The following is a 17,963-nucleotide window of genomic DNA, read 5'->3' on the forward strand; positions in this document are numbered from 1 at the left end:
CTGACATAAGTTCAAATACTTTTTGTTTTAACTATCTATAATTATATACACGCAATCTGACCCTTTGACCTAGATTTGGCTTGGACTGAATATTTTATTTTAAACAATATTATGACGTGAAATACAAAATGTATTTCGACACAAGTACGACATGGTTGTCTGGGTTTTCTTTCCTGATTATTGAGTCTTCGCAATGTGTTTTGTATAAGTATTGTTGTTTTCCTCCGAGGTGAAGACAAGCTGAAAGACCATGAAGCTAAATGGCAGTTCCATTCTGAGTGAAAGAAAATATTTTCTGAGCCTAAAATAAAACCTAATATTTACACCTCTTTGTGTATTTGTTAATATTTATTAGTATTTGTTTGGAATATCGTTGGTTTCTTCATACTGAGTTTAGGACGGGCGTCGATCAACACAATGCTGACAATGAACGTTAGATAAACACGCACTGTTTACGATAGGAAGCTTACACCCGTTATATCAGAATCCTTAACAGGATGTTTACCCGAATGTTGTGCAAATTTGGACAAATTATAATATATATATATATATATATATATATATATATATATATATATATATATATATATATATATCACTCACTCAAAAATACGATACACTTGTCTGGAAGTGGTGAATTTTGAGATACAAATATGGCACTAAATCCATCGAATTTAGGGAAACCATGTTCGATCATGGTGTATATAAATTTTTAATTTTGAGATAATTCACTGGAACGATGCCTGATAATTATGTATTTAAACGATGTCGGGCCGGTTGTACATGAATCCAAATTAAATATACAGAAATGGACCCCTCAAGCTGGAAGACTTGAACTATCACTGAAACTTAGGGATACAATTTCATTGACGCCAAGTAACATAGTTTCATGCCTGGCCAGTATTTTGTCGTAAATTAGATCAAGACTGTAGAACTTTATTCTGAAGACTACATATATATATATTTGGCATGAATGGAATACAGTTTCTTCACGTGCATCGGCCAGGGATCAATCGCTGCGAACACGACCAAGTACATACTTGTGTATTTGTCTGCTGTCCAAGACAAGTCATTTTACAAGGACAATCACGAGGCGTGTTTCTACGGGAAAGGTGACTCAAAACGCTGACGAGATTGATTAAAATGAATTGTAATGAAAGTATAATATGTTTCCCCACTATGGATGGCTAGGCCGCGGGTACACGGTGTCATGCGACACCTGCTCACGAATTATGCCGGCTATTTGCTACCCAGTTTAGTTTTCCAGCAACCTTTCCCAAACTGAGGGACAGCTGCTACAAAATAGGCAAAATATTGAAAGATAAAATTACATGTCATGTTTGAAATGTGCATTGATATATAACATGTAACACTCAGTCGGTGTGCTACAGATTCCGATCAATATTACAATATATTTTATTTTCTATATTCAGATTCATAGATTCAAATATAGCCAATCACGTTATCTCACTGCGCGAAGCGGTGAATAAACTGAAATTACAGTAACAAAACTCCCAACACAGCCGCCATGGCACAAATAACCTTTAAATCCACCAGGCTATAATGTGACTGATATTTGTTTAAATGGATAACTCTATTGTACATGGTCGCGAATAAAAAGGTCTGTCTGATCACTGTGGTCTGATGCACTGCGTGTTTTATAATAATTTAGACACGTAAAAAGCAACGTGTGCAATTTGAATAGGATTAATTGGTTTTGTCTTAAGTAGTTATTTTGTAATAAATTTGCCGTATTTTAAGAACATCCGCTCAACTGCTGAAGCAGGCGATGTAGTGCCGTGGTCGTTGATAATGTTTAACTGAAGTGTAGCCGAGTTCTTTCCTTTTTTGTTCTTTGTTTTGAATATTAGAATTGGGCACGTAACGACTCTATCTTATTCATCAATTTTTTATCCCGTTGAACATGCCGTTTTATAACTACAAATATTTCGATTTTGATAGTAGGCATAATCTCTGCTGCCGACTGTCATTACATTTGTTAGAAAGTATTAGAACATATAACCACAGTGTGTACTCAAAAAGCATCGACAATCAAAAATGCTATTGACATGTCAGACAGTCCGCTAATAATAACCTATACTTAAAGTTCAAATTGTTGAGCCCCATGAATTGTATGCTAGTATTCCGAATGGGATATCACTGTACGCAAGGTAGTAGGACATGTGTGAAGCTAAATTACACATTGTAATAAACAGAACAAAATCCCGATATTGAATTTTGTTTTGTTCTAATAACTCATGTGCGCATTCACATTGTGATTTATTTTGGTTTGAACAATACGAAATGCGATGTCTGCCCATACTGGGAGTACACGTTAGATAAAAACAGATCTATTCTAAAAACACTCAATAATAGACAACCCTGCAAAAAATTTAGAATCAAGTGCGACAATATCAAAATATGTCGTATTAATAAACGTCTTAGCAACTTAAACTTACTGTAAAAATACTCGAAAATATAATGTATGTCCATTGAACAATTTAACAAAAATAATCTTGCAAATTTTTGACAACTTGAACATGCATTATTTCACACGAAAATAAACAATCACGCTGATATTTTGATAGTGATTTCGGGGTTGTCCTTGCCAAGAATCTTTTTTACAGTATTGACCTTTATGATGCGCTGTGTTAGTTACTTTATAGAAACGTTTTTGTGTGAAAGAATTCTGCCCACACTGTCGGAAATAGGACCAAGGTTAACGGTGCTATATGCCTATCAAGCCTACTTTAGTAAATGCCGTATAAATATCCACTGCAATTGATTTCATGAAGAAACATAAACCTCGTTGAAACAGTTTGTACTTTTTTTATCGTACATGATTTGTCGAACTGTCAAACGCCATATGCTTTTCCAAGACCAATTTAAGGAATAATAAATGTGGCTGTCTCTACCACCACCGCCACCACAAACAACGCCAAAATCATAAAATCGATAAAGACTAAAATTGCATGGAGTATGTTACATGAGCGAAGTTGTTTTACTTATATATTTTATTAAGTATAGATATTAACTTATTTTCTCTTGCATCGTCTGTAGGATTTGTCATTTGGTGAAGCTTCGCACACACGCGTCAAAGATTCTTTTTCGGCGGATATCAGTATTTTGTTATCAGTTAATACGTGATAGTTAATTCAATTTTGGGGAAGCAGAGTATATGTTATGTAACAGGCACGGTTACAATCGTATTAGTATTTATAAATATCGCTATGTCGGTGTTTCCCGTAAACAAACATGTTTAATCCAAATAACTGGGACATAAATTCAATGTGATCAGGAAAAATGAAAACAGAGGTATAAACAAGAGTACCAATGCACAAGTTTTAATGAGCATACATTTAGAAATATCTAACACGGATACTCTATACTATTTGAGTACGTTTTTTTCAGTTACTTGGCAAGTAATTCTCAACCTAAATCAGGTCATATAGCAAAATATGTATGAATCATACACTTGCAATTAGTTCATAAACGGTTTTGATAATACACAAAAAAGAAACGTCCTCGGAGACAGGTTCTAAAAAACAGTCCTCAGATCATATAGCAAAATAAGTATGAATCATACACTTGCAATTAATTTGTAGATGGTTTTTATAATACATAGAAAAGAAACGTCCTCGGAGACAGGTTCTAGAACAGTCCTCAGATAATATAGCAAAATAAGTATGAATCATACACTTGCAATGAATTTGTACACGGTTTGTATAATACATAGAAAAGAAACGTCCTCGGAGACAGGTTCTAGAAACAGTATTCGGATCATATAGCAAAATAAGTATGAATCATACACTTGCAATTAATTTGTATACGATTTTTATAATACATAGAAAAGAAACGTCCTCGGAGACAGGTTCTAGAAACAGTCCTCGGATCATATAGCAAAATAAGTATGAATCATACACTTGCAATTAATTTGTATACGGTTTTTATAATACACAGAAAAGAAACGTCCTCGGAGACAGGTTCTAGAAACAGTCCTCAGATCATATAGCAAAATAAGTATGAATCATACACTTGCAATTAATTTGTAGACGGTTTTTATAACATATAGAAAAGAAACGTCCTCGGAGACAGGTTCTAGAAACAGTCCTCAGATCATATAGCAAAATAAGTATGAATCATACACTTGCAATTAATTTGTATACGGTTTTTATAATACGCAGAAAAGAAACGTCCTCGGAGACAGGTTCCAGAAACAGTCCTCAGATCATATAGCAAAATAAGTATGAATCATACACTTGCAATTAATTTGTATACAGTTTTTATAATACACAGAAAAGAAACGTCCTCGGAGACAGGTTCTAGAAACAGTCCTCAGATCATATAGCAAAATAAGTACGAATCATACACTTGCAATTAATTTGTAGATGGTTTTTATAACATATAGAAAAGAAACGTCCTCGGAGACAGGTTCTAGAAACAGTCCTCGGATCATATAGCAAAATAAGTATGAATCATACACTTGCAATTAATTTGTATACGGTTTTTATAATACACAGAAAAGAAACGTCCTCGGAGACAGGTTCTAGAAACAGTCCTCAGATCATATAGCAAAATAAGTATGAATCATACACTTGCAATGAATTTGTACACGGTTTTTATAATACATAGAAAAGAAACGTCCTCAGAGACAGGTTCTAGAAACAGTCCTCGGATCATATAGCAAAATAAGTATGAATCATACACTTGCAATTAATTTGTATACGGTTTTTATAATACGCAGAAAAGAAACGTCCTCGGAGACAGGTTCTAGAAACAGTCCTCAGATCATATAGCAAAATAAGTATGAACCATACACTTGCAATTAATTTGTATAGGGTTTTGATAATACATAGAAAAGAAACGTCCTCGGAGACAGGTTCTAGAAACAGTCCTCAGATCATATAGCAAAATAAGTAAGAATCATACACTTGCAATATATTTGTATACGGTTTTTATAATACACAAAAAAGAAAACGTCCTCGGAGACAGGTTCCAAAACAGTCCTCAGATTATATAGCAAAATGAGTATGAATCGTGTATTTTAAATTAGTTTCGATAATACACAGGAAAGAAACGTTCTTGAAAACTGGGTCAGACTCTCCTAGGGACATTTTCTGGCCATAAGTAATTTGGAGCTACTCCATTTAGTCAGTTATTAAAAATGCGATATCTTATTTCGCCTTCCACAAGGACTGGACGTTTGTTCATTTACCTGTCAAAACTAAAATCTTTCTTTGTGAATGAAGTATTTCTAATGAGTACATTGGCATCATGGTATTGTATTACCATACTTCACATTTGTTTAGTTTGTACTGTGTCTGAATGTGGCGCTGTCTTAACGCGTTTTTTAGTAAATATGCTACAAAAGTATGTCGTGCGTCCAACTTTCATGAATTCGGCTGTAAGGCGTAGCACTCACGTTAAACGCAAAGTATTGCGCAAGCGAGGACTTTAATGTTTTCTGAGAAATTATTTTTTTTGCGGGTAAAATGGTGCTCAGACCCCGAAAGCGAGAATATTGGGGAACACATGGTTCCAGTACTTGTCTTTCAATGTAAAATGGAAAACGTATGTGAAAAAGAAAAAATGTTACTACTCGCGTGGACGTGCGCATAATATGGGCATGGTGAAAAGGCCAACAAGTTAAGCATGGCGGGCACTCGAAGCACACGACGGTCACATCGATTGCTCTCTTCTAAAGAAGATCAAATAAAAGTGGCAGAACATTATATAGCCAAACAAACTGACCAGCCAGGATTTTATGAGACGATTGTGCTATGGAAAGTTATGACGTTCCACTGTTTACTTTACTGTTTCTATTGTTGTCTGTCTTCAGCGACAATGTGCTAAATGCTGGGACCAAGCGCGTAGGTGTCACCATATCGAATACTAGTAATCCAAACAGGACACTTTTATAGTAGAATGCACTTACTGTAAAATAATTTCAAACTGAGTGACAATTTAAAACAATATTTTTTTATCTAATTATTTTTTTATTTTGTACGCGTTCTCGTTGTTTTGTTTTTGTATTTCGGCAGTACGCATTAATATCTGGCGACAATGAAAGTGCATGCTAAAAAAAAATAACTGTGTGATTTATTGTTTAGACACAAAACTGAGATTAGCCGTAAGAACACTGATATTACACCAGTTTCCAAATACAAAATTCTATAATAAAACTTAGGGAGTCTTTGGTTTTAAGAGCTTAGGGGGTCCCAATAAAATATGGCAGTTTTGTTCTGATCGGCCGTGAATTTTTGATACATGTGTATGCTGTGAATGGAGTTATTCAGGAAGGTAATAATGTAAAGAATTAACAAATTCTGTGTGCTCAGTTCGGCGCGATTAATAATATGCAACCAATTTCCTGTCAGTTGACAACACATTATATTCTAAACCAAGGACTGACAGCACGTTTTTCGAAGACCCTGTACCGTTCGAACCATGGCAGTGGAATCGAAATTTACTTCAATCTGCGTTAGATTTTTGCATTCAGATCTCAGTATATTGAAAAAGACGTTTGTTTATAGTTTTTAGCGATAATCAGCAAGTATTTCAGCTGTTCGTTGTACGATTCTTGGATGTCCCTCAGATGAGAATATATTTAATCTGACTGTTTGCCGTTTACCACGGTGCTCAATGCTAAAATAACTGAACGGCTTCATCACTGCTTCATGTTAACTTGTATTTCGAAATATATCCGAGTCACAAGTGTAATGACTAGTTTATCATTTATGGTTTAATTTATTCCAGGTAGAGGTGTTTTTGCTGGAAAGCAATTCAAGAAAGGAGATTTCTTATTGCAATACGATGGTGAACTTATTAGTGGGTCAGAGGGAGAGATTCGTGAAGAGTCTTCTGATGGCAGTGTATTCCGTTACTTTTTTAAATTCAAGGATAAGACATATTGGTTAGTGTCCACATATTTACAATCTTTTCATATGAAACTTAATATTAGCGTATCCCATAGTACTGTGTACATGTCTGTGTTGTGACTACTATGTGACCCTGTACCACAGCCACAGAAATTATTTAAACTCAAACACAACAGGTGGTGTGTTTTTTAAATTCATACTTACTATCACCAATAAATTACATGTACAAATAAGGCCAGTAACCCCGTCTACCCATATTTGTAACAAATATCAAATTCTTATTTTATGTAATAATAAAGCTTTAACAAATTGCCATGTTAGACGCAAAAAATATTTCTTCATTTATTTCTTTTAATGTAGTGGATGACCATATATGACTGTATGCAATTTACTATTATTAATAACTTGTGATTGCTGGTCATTCTTAAGTCTGTATCAAATGAATGATTGTGACAGTAAAAATAATCTTTTAACTCTTAGTCCATAAAAAAAAATCTACCTTGCTATATATTTTTCAAAAGCTATATTTTGCCAATGTTGCAGTATCGATTCTACTAATGAACCTGGTAGTGGGCCTAAATATGGGCGGCTAGTAAACCATGAAAGAAAATCTCCAAATGCAAGAATGAAAACACTTGAATTCAAAGGACAGCCATACCTGGCACTATTTGCTGTAAAAGACATTGACGTCAATGAGGAAATATTATATGATTATGGACCAGTCAAATTACCATGGGAGCATAAGGTAAGATAATGCTTATTTTCATAATAATGTTATAACAGTATATGCCTTATAAATATATTTATATACAATTTCCAGTTGAGAAGTTGGTGAAAGTCTGAAATGGGTAATATTTGTTCACATCATTCCTTTAACTGATTCCATTCGAAATTGCACATACACTTGCACATGTACTACCTCAAACACAAGTACAGTAGGATTGTCTGGTTTGCAAAGTCCATTGGTGTGATATTTTTTCTTCTGATCGTTGACTTGTCATGATGTGTTCAAGATTTGTATAATTATTCCTGTTTTCCCCATGAAAAAGAATATGGACTGAGTGAAATATTTCTAATTTTCTAAAATACATCCTGACCTTGCACCCGCTACATGTATTTGTTAATTTTGCATGTGTATGGTATGGTGTGGCAGTATGTCAGTAGATATATCCAGAAAAATATTTTTGATGGTTTGAAATGCCTATTGTTTGGAATGTTGTTTGCTATTAGTTTGCCCATACTGAGTTTTGGAAAGTCAAAACCGATATCTATCATTCAGCAAGATCAGCTGAAACAGGACAAACCTAGACTAAAATTCATGGGAATAATGTACAACAATTTGAGGACTGAGAACCATATTATTTAGGTACTATTTATTATATATATTTTCTGATTTTTCATTGCTAAACCAAAACAAAATTTAAGTTGTCTTGGTGAAACAGTCATTAAAATCAATGTATTGGTTCATTTCAACTATTCATTTATTACCTTGAAGTGTTGAAAAAAAATCCAATAGCAAACCCGTAAAATTCATGAATTTCCCTACTTCAGTGCTAAAAATGGTTGAGCATGTGGGTGTGGTACACTGGCAAATGGCTGTGGATAATACAACTGAACCTGATTCTGTCATTCGAGTCGTGTTTCAATAAGCTGACTTCAATTTCCATGATATAAAATATTACATTTAATTTGCTAAAATCATAACAAAGATCTGAGTATTCAAATCATATAACAAGAGGTCACAGTTCAAGTTGCATTTATGAATGAACAATGTGCCATACGATTTGAAGTATTAATTAATTAATTAGCTACGTTTGATTCAAATATGAGTTTTCATTGGCCAGAGAAGTCATTTGTTAATGCCCGTTTACCCATGAGAGAGAGACCCCCCCAATCTTTAACATATTTTTAGCAAACAAGTTTTTTGGGCCACCATTCACTGAGCATGTACCTTTAATCCCTTTACAGTATTCAAAAAGAAACATGGATACAACTGATGCACAAAGGATAATCAGTATATCAGTTGAAAAAATTGCTTCAGATAGAAATCGGCTCTCATTCAGAAAACGACGTATTGCCCCAAATATTCATAAGATCCTGCTAGTATCTAATGTCATCAGCAAAGCTAAACTGGTTGTTTCGAGACAAATGATTATTGGGTTACAACAACAGCCAGGTTTGGAATTGGGATATCATGATTGCAAGCTAGAAACTATGTCAATATACGAGACTGAAGTGAATGTTACTGATAGGAGACAGGAGTTGTTAAATCGTCTTTCTAAGATCACAAAGATGAGAAGTTGTATTCAGAAAGTGAGTATTAGGTCATGAATGGCAAAATTCAACCCAGAGATGGTAATGGGACAAACATTTAAGTTTTTTTTAAATTTACATCATGGTGTAATTTGGAGTGTATTTTAAACAATGTAGTAGGGCTTGAAGGGCTTTTGAAAGATGCAATAGAAAAGCCGACCTAATTTTATCCCACATGATAGTATAGTGTCCATTAGTGAATTTTCGCAGCTGGTTAAGTATTCAAAACAGGAAAAATGTTTGCATTATGCCTGTCACCGTGTTTGGGGAGAACAATGTAAAACTATATTTTTTATTCTGAAGTGGAAATTGACTTAAAAAGTAGCTAGTGAATCGGGGGAAAAATAGATGTGAAAAATTGTATGATTTACATAAGAGAAATAGTAACCAGCAAAGAAAACACAAGTACTATAAATTTTGTTTGCTGCTGACTACAAATTACATCTGTGTGCCAATATCCATTCCCACCTGTATCTCAGACATCCCTGGACTGATCGAGTTCAAACTTCACATAAACATCTGATATTAAATCATACTTCTAAATATGCATTTGTTTTATGATACAATTCAATATGGGCAAATGTCAGCCATTTTAAGGTGAAAAATCAAGCATTTCTGCGATTCCGGTTCCAGACCTTGGTCATGTATGGATAGATCTTGTGTAATACATGTACATTGAACAGTTGCAAGTAATTTTGTTTCTCAGACCAGATTCAAAATGGCTGACTGATGGTCATTTTGTTGTTAGTTATGAATGTGGGAGGGGGGGGGGGCATTTTGTTGTAATGAATGTGGTTTCAGAGCTGTATCTGACATTCATTGACCAATCAAACCATATATACCATCTGATTCAGGATGGTGGAATGCTGTTCTAAAGTATGCCTCTGACATTGATCGATGGCAATCAAACTACATTTCCCATGTTATTTCTTTCATGCTCGGATTCAAAGTGGCTGACTAATTTCAGTTATGTTTACTGTTAAAATAAGGATGACTCTTGTCATATCATGAAATGACTTTTTTTGGTACAAAACTGTTGACTGGCAGCCTTTTTTTATGAATTCTTTACCAGATCACGCTTGAACATGCTTCAAACATCACATATTCATCAAACTTAATGTTGTACATTTATGGTATATAAAAGATTATGTTGAAAAAGTAACGTGGAATAGCTGTGCTATTTCTAATGACTTGATTTTCTTGTATGCTGTTGAGTGAAATTAAATATAAACATTTATTGTTGTAAAATATTTGTCTTCTTCTATTTGTATTGCTTTCGTAGATATTAAACTTGCATCAAACACATGGATCTGCTATGTCATACCAGCGTGTACCAGGGTGTGATGTATTACCGGAACGCACATCATCTGATGGAATCAGTTGTCAGTTAGAAAAGTCTCAAGTGCCAGGGTGCGACATATTACCAGACCACACATCACCGGATGGAATCAGTTGTCAGTTAGAAAAGTCTCAAGTGCCAGGGTGCGACATAATTCCAGACCGCACATCACCGGATGGAATCAGTTGTCAGTTAGAAAAGTCTCAAGTGCCAGGGTGCGACATAATTCCAGACCGCACATCACCGGATGGAATCAGTTGTCAGTTAGAAAAGTCTCAAGTGCCAGGGTGCGACATATTGCCAGACCACACATCACCGGATGGAATCAGTTGTCAGTTAGAAAAGTCTAAAATGCCAGGGTGTGACATAATTCCAGACCGCACATCACCGGATGGAATCAGTTGTCAGTTAGAAAAGTCTCAAGTGCCAGGGTGCGATGTATTACCAGACCGCACATTACCGGATGGAATCAGTTGTCAGGTAGCCAAGTCTAAAGTACCAGGGCACAACATATTACCAGGCCGCACATCACCGGATGGAATCAGTCGTCAGTTAGCCAAGTCTAAAGTACCAGGGTGTGATGTATTACCAGACCGCACATTACCGGATGGAATCAGTTGTCAGGTAGCCAAGTCTCAGATACCTGGGTCTGACACAATACCAGACCGCACATCACCGGATGGAATCAGTTGTTCGTTAGCTAAGTCTCAAGTACCAGGGTTTGATGTATTACGAGACCACACATCACGGGATGAAATCAGTTGTCAGTTAGCCAAGTCTAAAGTACCAGGGTTTGACGTATTACCAGAACACACATCACTGTATAGATCTGCTATGTCATACCAGCGTGTACCAGGGTGTGATGTATTACCGGAACGCACATCACCGGATGGAATCAGTTGTCAGTTAGAAAAGTCTCAAGTGCCAGGGTGCGACATATTACCAGACCGCACACCACCAGATGGAATCTGTCGTCAGTTAGCCAAGTCTCAAGTACCAGGGTGTGATGTATTACCAGACCGCACATTACCGGATGGAATCAGTTGTCAGGTAGCCAAGTCTAAAGTACCAGGGCACAACATATTACCAGGCCGCACATCACCGGATGGAATCAGTCGTCAGTTAGCCAAGTCTAAAGTACCAGGGTGTGATGTATTACCAGACCGCACATTACCGGATGGAATCAGTTGTCAGGTAGCCAAGTCTCAGATACCTGGGTCTGACACAATACCAGACCGCACATCACCGGATGGAATCAGTTGTTCGTTAGCTAAGTCTCAAGTACCAGGGTTTGATGTATTACGAGACCACACATCACGGGATGAAATCAGTTGTCAGTTAGCCAAGTCTAAAGTACCAGGGTTTGACGTATTACCAGAACACACATCACTGTATAGATCTGCTATGTCATACCAGCGTGTACCAGGATGTGATGTATTACCGGAACGCACATCACCGGATGGAATCAGTTGTCAGTTAGAAAAGTCTCAAGTGCCAGGGTGCGACATAATTCCAGACCGCACATCACCGGATGGAATCAGTTGTCAGTTAGAAAAGTCTCAAGTGCCAGGGTGCGACATAATTCCAGACCGCACATCATCGGATGGAATCAGTTGTCAGTTAGAAAAGTCTCAAGTGCCAGGGTGCGACATAATTCCAGACCGCACATCACCGGATGGAATCAGTTGTCAGTTAGAAAAGTCTCAAGTGCCAGGGTGCGACATATTACCAGACCGCACATCACCGGATGGAATCTGTCGTCAGGTAGCCAAGTCTAAAGTACCAGGGCACAACATATTACCAGGCCGCACATCACCGGATGGAATCAGTCGTCAGTTAGCCAAGTCTAAAGTACCAGGGTGTGATGTATTACCAGACCACACATTACCGGATGGAATCAGTTGTCAGGTAGCCAAGTCTCAGATACCTGGGTCTGACACAATACCAGACCGCACATCACTGGATGGAATCAGTTGTTCGTTAGCTAAGTCTCAAGTACCAGGGTTTGATGTATTACGAGACCACACATCACGGGATGAAATCAGTTGTCAGTTAGCCAAGTCTAAAGTACCAGGGTTTGACGTATTACCAGAACACACATCACTGTATAGATCTGCTATGTCATACCAGCGTGTACCAGGGTGTGATGTATTACCGGAACGCACATCACCGGATGGAATCAGTTGTCAGTTAGAAAAGTCTCAAGTGCCAGGGTGCGACATATTACCAGACCACACATCACCGGATGGAATCAGTTGTCAGTTAGAAAAGTCTCAAGTGCCAGGGTGCGACATATTACCAGACCACACATCACCGGATGGAATCAGTTGTCAGTTAGAAAAGTCTCAAGTACCAGGGTGTGATGTATTACCAGACCGCACATCACCGGATGGAATCAGTTGTCAGTTAGCCAAGTCTAAAGTACCAGGGTGTGACATATTACCAGGCCGCACATTACCGGATGGAATCAGTTGTCAGGTAGCAAAGTCTCAGGTACCTGGGTCTGACACAATACCAGACCGCACATTACCGGATGGAATCAGTTGTCACTTAGCCAATTCTAAAGTACCAGGGTGTGACATATTACCAGACCACACATCATCTGATAGAATCAGTAGTCAGTTAGCCAAGTCTCATGTAGCAGGGTGTGACATATTACCAGACCACACATCTGACAGAATCAGTTGTCAGTTAGCCAAGTCTCAAGTAGCAGGGTGTAACATATTACCAAATTGCACATCACCGGATGGAATCAGTCGTCAGTTAGCCAAGTCTCAAGTACCAGGAAGTGATGTAATACTAGACCACACAGCACCTGTTGAAATCACCACTCAGTCAATCCAGTGTCAAGTACCACAGTGTGACATATCGTCAGACCACACATCATCTGATGAAACTAGTAGCCCGTTAGCTGAGATTGTTACTGATCGTCACTTAAATGCTGTTCCATTAACAAATGTTTTTACCAACATTACTGACTCAGAATATGTATCGGAATCAGAGAATGACACTGACATTCTTTGTTCAGCAATACCCTTGCCGCCTGTATCAAACACATGTGCAGCTAGTTTAACAAATGTCAGACCAATACGTCTGGTAAGACCTTTCACATCTCTGCAAATCAAAAAAGAAAAAGGGAAATCTGTAAGAAAAACTGTGGTGGATGACATTGATGAGGATGCTGATGGTGACATTTTTGATGATGATGAAGATGATGATGATGATGATGTGGCAGATCCGGATTATATTCCCTCAGATTGTCCATCGGATGAACATGTTACTTTTTTATCTACTCTGCAAACCTGTGAATGTTGTGAAGTTAAAGTAGATCTAGAGAAACATTCTAACAAACAGGCGTTGTTGTCGAGTAACTCAAAAATACAGAAAAAACAAGCCCAACAACCCATTGCAGTTATCAGAAGGTATTTAATGAAATGTCTAGCAATAAAAGTTATGGTGATGATGATCATGATCATGGAGCCTCTACATCTGAATTGTCGGATTGTGAGTCAGAGGTGTTTAACATTACACCCCAATTTCAGTCGTCAAGCATTGGAAAAGACGTTGAAGAAAACAAATGTTCAAGTAATGTATGTGCTGTTTTGAAACCTGATACTTCATCATCCTCTCAGAAATCAAAGGCAACTGTATCTGGCCCTTCATCTGTGTTGGTTCTTACAGCAAATAACACAAAGAATAAAAGGAAATGGGACAAATACCAGTATTGTGTGTACTGTATGAAGCCAGTTGCAAAGTTACCTAGGCATTTTGAAAACAAGCATAGTGAAGAACCAGATGTAGCTCATGTGTTGAGTTTTAAATCCAGAAGTACTGAAAGAAAATTGCTGTGGCAAAAGCTAACAGACAAAGGAAATCATGCACATAATGTTGAAGTACTCAAGGCTAGAAAGGGTTTTCTAATTCCCTTTAAAAGACCATCATATCAGATAGCTGCAACTGAATATGTTCCCTGTCCAGCCTGTTTGGGATATTTCATCCGAACTGAATTATGGAAACATCACAAATCATGTACAGTCAGGATGTTTCAAAAAGCACCACAGCAGGCATTTCATAATCGTATACAGCAAGTTGCCGGAATGTTGTTACCTCATAGTAAAAATGCTACTAGTGGTATGGCTGAAATTTTTTTATCCAAAATGATTCAGGATGATGTGTCAATTACAGCACGAAATGATGATCTGATTGTAGAATATGGCTACAGAGAATACATCAAAGTTGGTACTGCCTCTGCTCGACATCAGTATGTCAAACAAAAGATGAGGGAACTAGGAAGACTACTTTTAGAGTTGAGGAAACAGAGTAAAGAAGACTCTTGTTTAAGGGATTTTATTCATCCTACAAAATTTGATGCTGTAATCGAAGCTGCACAAATGATGACAGAGTATGATGTAGATGCTCGAGAAGTTGGAAAACCATCTCTAGCGTTGAAGTTGGGACATGCCATGAAAAAGTGTGCCGCAATCTGTATAACTGATGCCATAAAGAGTGAAAATTCTAATATGGAAATAGCATATACAAGGTTCCTCAAGTTGTGTGAGATGCAGTGGGCTCAAAAAATTAGTTCTCATGCACTGAGCTCAATGCTAGAACAAAAGAGAAACAAACAAAACGATCTACCATTGGTGGAAGATGTTGTAAGGATGAACAAATATCTGAAAAAAGCAGCACAAGATAATTATGAAAATCTTAAAGAAAACACCTGTAAAACGTCATGGAAGGAACTAAGTGAAGTCACCCTCACACAGTTAATTATCTTCAATCGTCGAAGAAGTGGCGAGATGGAACGTATAACAATTACAGATTTCAGGGAATCTCGTGGAGCAAACATGGAAGAAGCATGTCATTTGTCGGATTGGGAGAAAGCCCTATGTCAGTTGTTTGAATGAGTTGAAATAAGAGGAAAAAGAGGTAGAAATGTTCCGGTCATTCTGACACACGATGTGAAAAATCAAATCACATTGCTTATAGATAAGAGAGAGGCCGTTGGTGTTCTGAAAACCAATCCATATGTGTTTGCCTGTCTCCAGGATTCATTACGTGCAACCATGTGCTTAAATAAATATGCACAGAAATGTGGTTTGACTTTCCCTGAATGTTTCAACTCAACCAATCTAAGAAAGCAAATTGCAACTATGTCTCAACTTTTCAACTTGAAAGACAATGAACAGGACATTTTGGCTGGTTTTTTGGGTCATGACATCAGAGTTCATAGGAAGTTTTATAGGCTCCCACAAGACACCCTGCAGATCGCTAAAGTCAGCAGAATTCTACTTGCTTGTGAAAAAGGATCTGTGGAAAAGTACAAGAACAAATCACTTGATGACATAGAGATTGACTTGAATGGTAAGTATGGATTTACTTTAACGTATATATACGCCAGAATATTTTTAATGAATGTAATGATCTGTTGTGGTGATGGTATGTTCTTTTATACCGCCCTATATTTGCAAGAGTAATTCCTGATTTCGAAAGTCATTTCGAAATTGTATTTATCCCAAAGCCACAGTTCCTGTGGTTGGCCAAATGGTTTTCAACTGCAGTTTTGAAATTCTTAATCCTAAATGTTATTCTAAAATTTTTAACTTTATCGTAAACCACATTTATGCCTAAACAAAAATGGATGTTCTTACATCAAAAAAACAAAAAAAAATTAATTTTTCATTACTATTGTATGCTTCATCAATATGTGTGTTTATTTCAGAGGTTTCAGATGATGAAGAATCAGTGCTGATTGATATCAAGACTCCTGAAGGTTCGTGAGAGTTATAATACTGGATTTTTGCACCTTATGTGCATACAGTTTTGTGAGTGCTATATACATGCTTAAGATTTTTATTAAGAAATAAAATGTACACTTTATTTTGTCATCCATTTTTAGTTTCCGTTCAGACGCAGTACGAAAACAGGGACTTATGACCTCTGTGCGTTCATGTATCTGTGCGTCCGTGCATCCAGACCTATATCTTACATATTCCTGGACCGATTATATTCAAACTTCACACATACATCATACATGATATTATACATATGCACATCAGTTTGTTTCATGATCTGATTCAAGATGGCCGAATGGTGGCCATTTTTGTGCTTCAAAATCAAGAATTTATGGATGGATTGACGATTAGAAACAAGATGACTGAATGTCAATCATTTTAGTGTTAAAAAAAATCATCATAATCAAGCATCAACCACATGTTTGTGTTCCAACTATATTACTATAAACAAAACTATATATCTTAAGTTTGATAACTACATGTAACTGGGACTGTGCCATGCATGGATTGTTTTTATAAAGGGGAAATAAAATCCAACCATGAAACTATTACATTACGTTATTCTTCATGAGCAGCGTCTGTGTTTGCACACTCTGTCACAGATCAGTATATTTCCGTATCTTATTAATTTCATTATGCTTGGTATTTTTTCAGCACCTGGAGATTCTACTGAGAAAACAGCAGATTCAGCTGTGTGTAAGATAGGACCATATTTGATACAAGAATCCAGTTTTAGGAATCTCAAGAATGGGAATGAACTTTCTGATGATATTGTCAATTCTGCTGTCTATCTTGCCACTCAAACAAGAGAGGTAACTTAAAGTTATATTAATGTAAAGTTATATTAATTACTTCACTGAGTCTGTGTCACACGTACATCATTGTAATTAGATAAGAAATAATTTGTGTACAACTATAGCATGCTGTACAGTTATCATGTGCTAGATAATATAAATAAAAAATAGAAATGATAATATTATAAAAGCTGAATTAAATCTTGTTTAAATTGTTAATACAATTGGGGACATTATACTATATAGGTGTTTTTTTTTGTCTTGTGTCTTGACAAATTTAAAAATCTGAAAAACTGAATTTCTGGATTAATGACATTGGTTTGTTAAAACTTCTCTTGAACATTATGTACATTATTCCTATGCATAGCTCAACAATTTCTTTTCTGGACAACTGAAGATAACCTCACTCTTAAAAAATGTAATAGATGGCAGAGGAGTTCAAACTCTATTTTGAACAGCATTTGTTTTCATTTGAGTTCATATTCATAATTTCATGTTTAGTTTTATGTTCTATACATGTCCAGGCACCAGAATATATATATATATATATATATATATATATATATATATATATATATATATATATATACACACGTTTATATGTATGTGGTAAGTTTTGTTACCACTTTTCCAGCTGAAGACTACAAGTTGTGAAATATTTGTTATTCTATATCACTAATAGCTCTAAATTAAGTTAAACTTTGTGATTTAAACTGAGCATCATTAAAGCCTTGATGTTCAAGTCAATTTGATACATTGTAACTATATTCTTGATATTTTTTTTCCTTAGAGAATCAAATTTTTTGACCATAATTTAATGTCATCCATTTGTCTGAGGGGTGAA

The sequence above is a fragment of the Saccoglossus kowalevskii genome, chromosome 10 (genome assembly GCF_978046115.1).
Source record: "Saccoglossus kowalevskii chromosome 10, keSacKowa6.1, whole genome shotgun sequence".
Lineage (NCBI taxonomy): Eukaryota > Metazoa > Hemichordata > Enteropneusta > Harrimaniidae > Saccoglossus > Saccoglossus kowalevskii.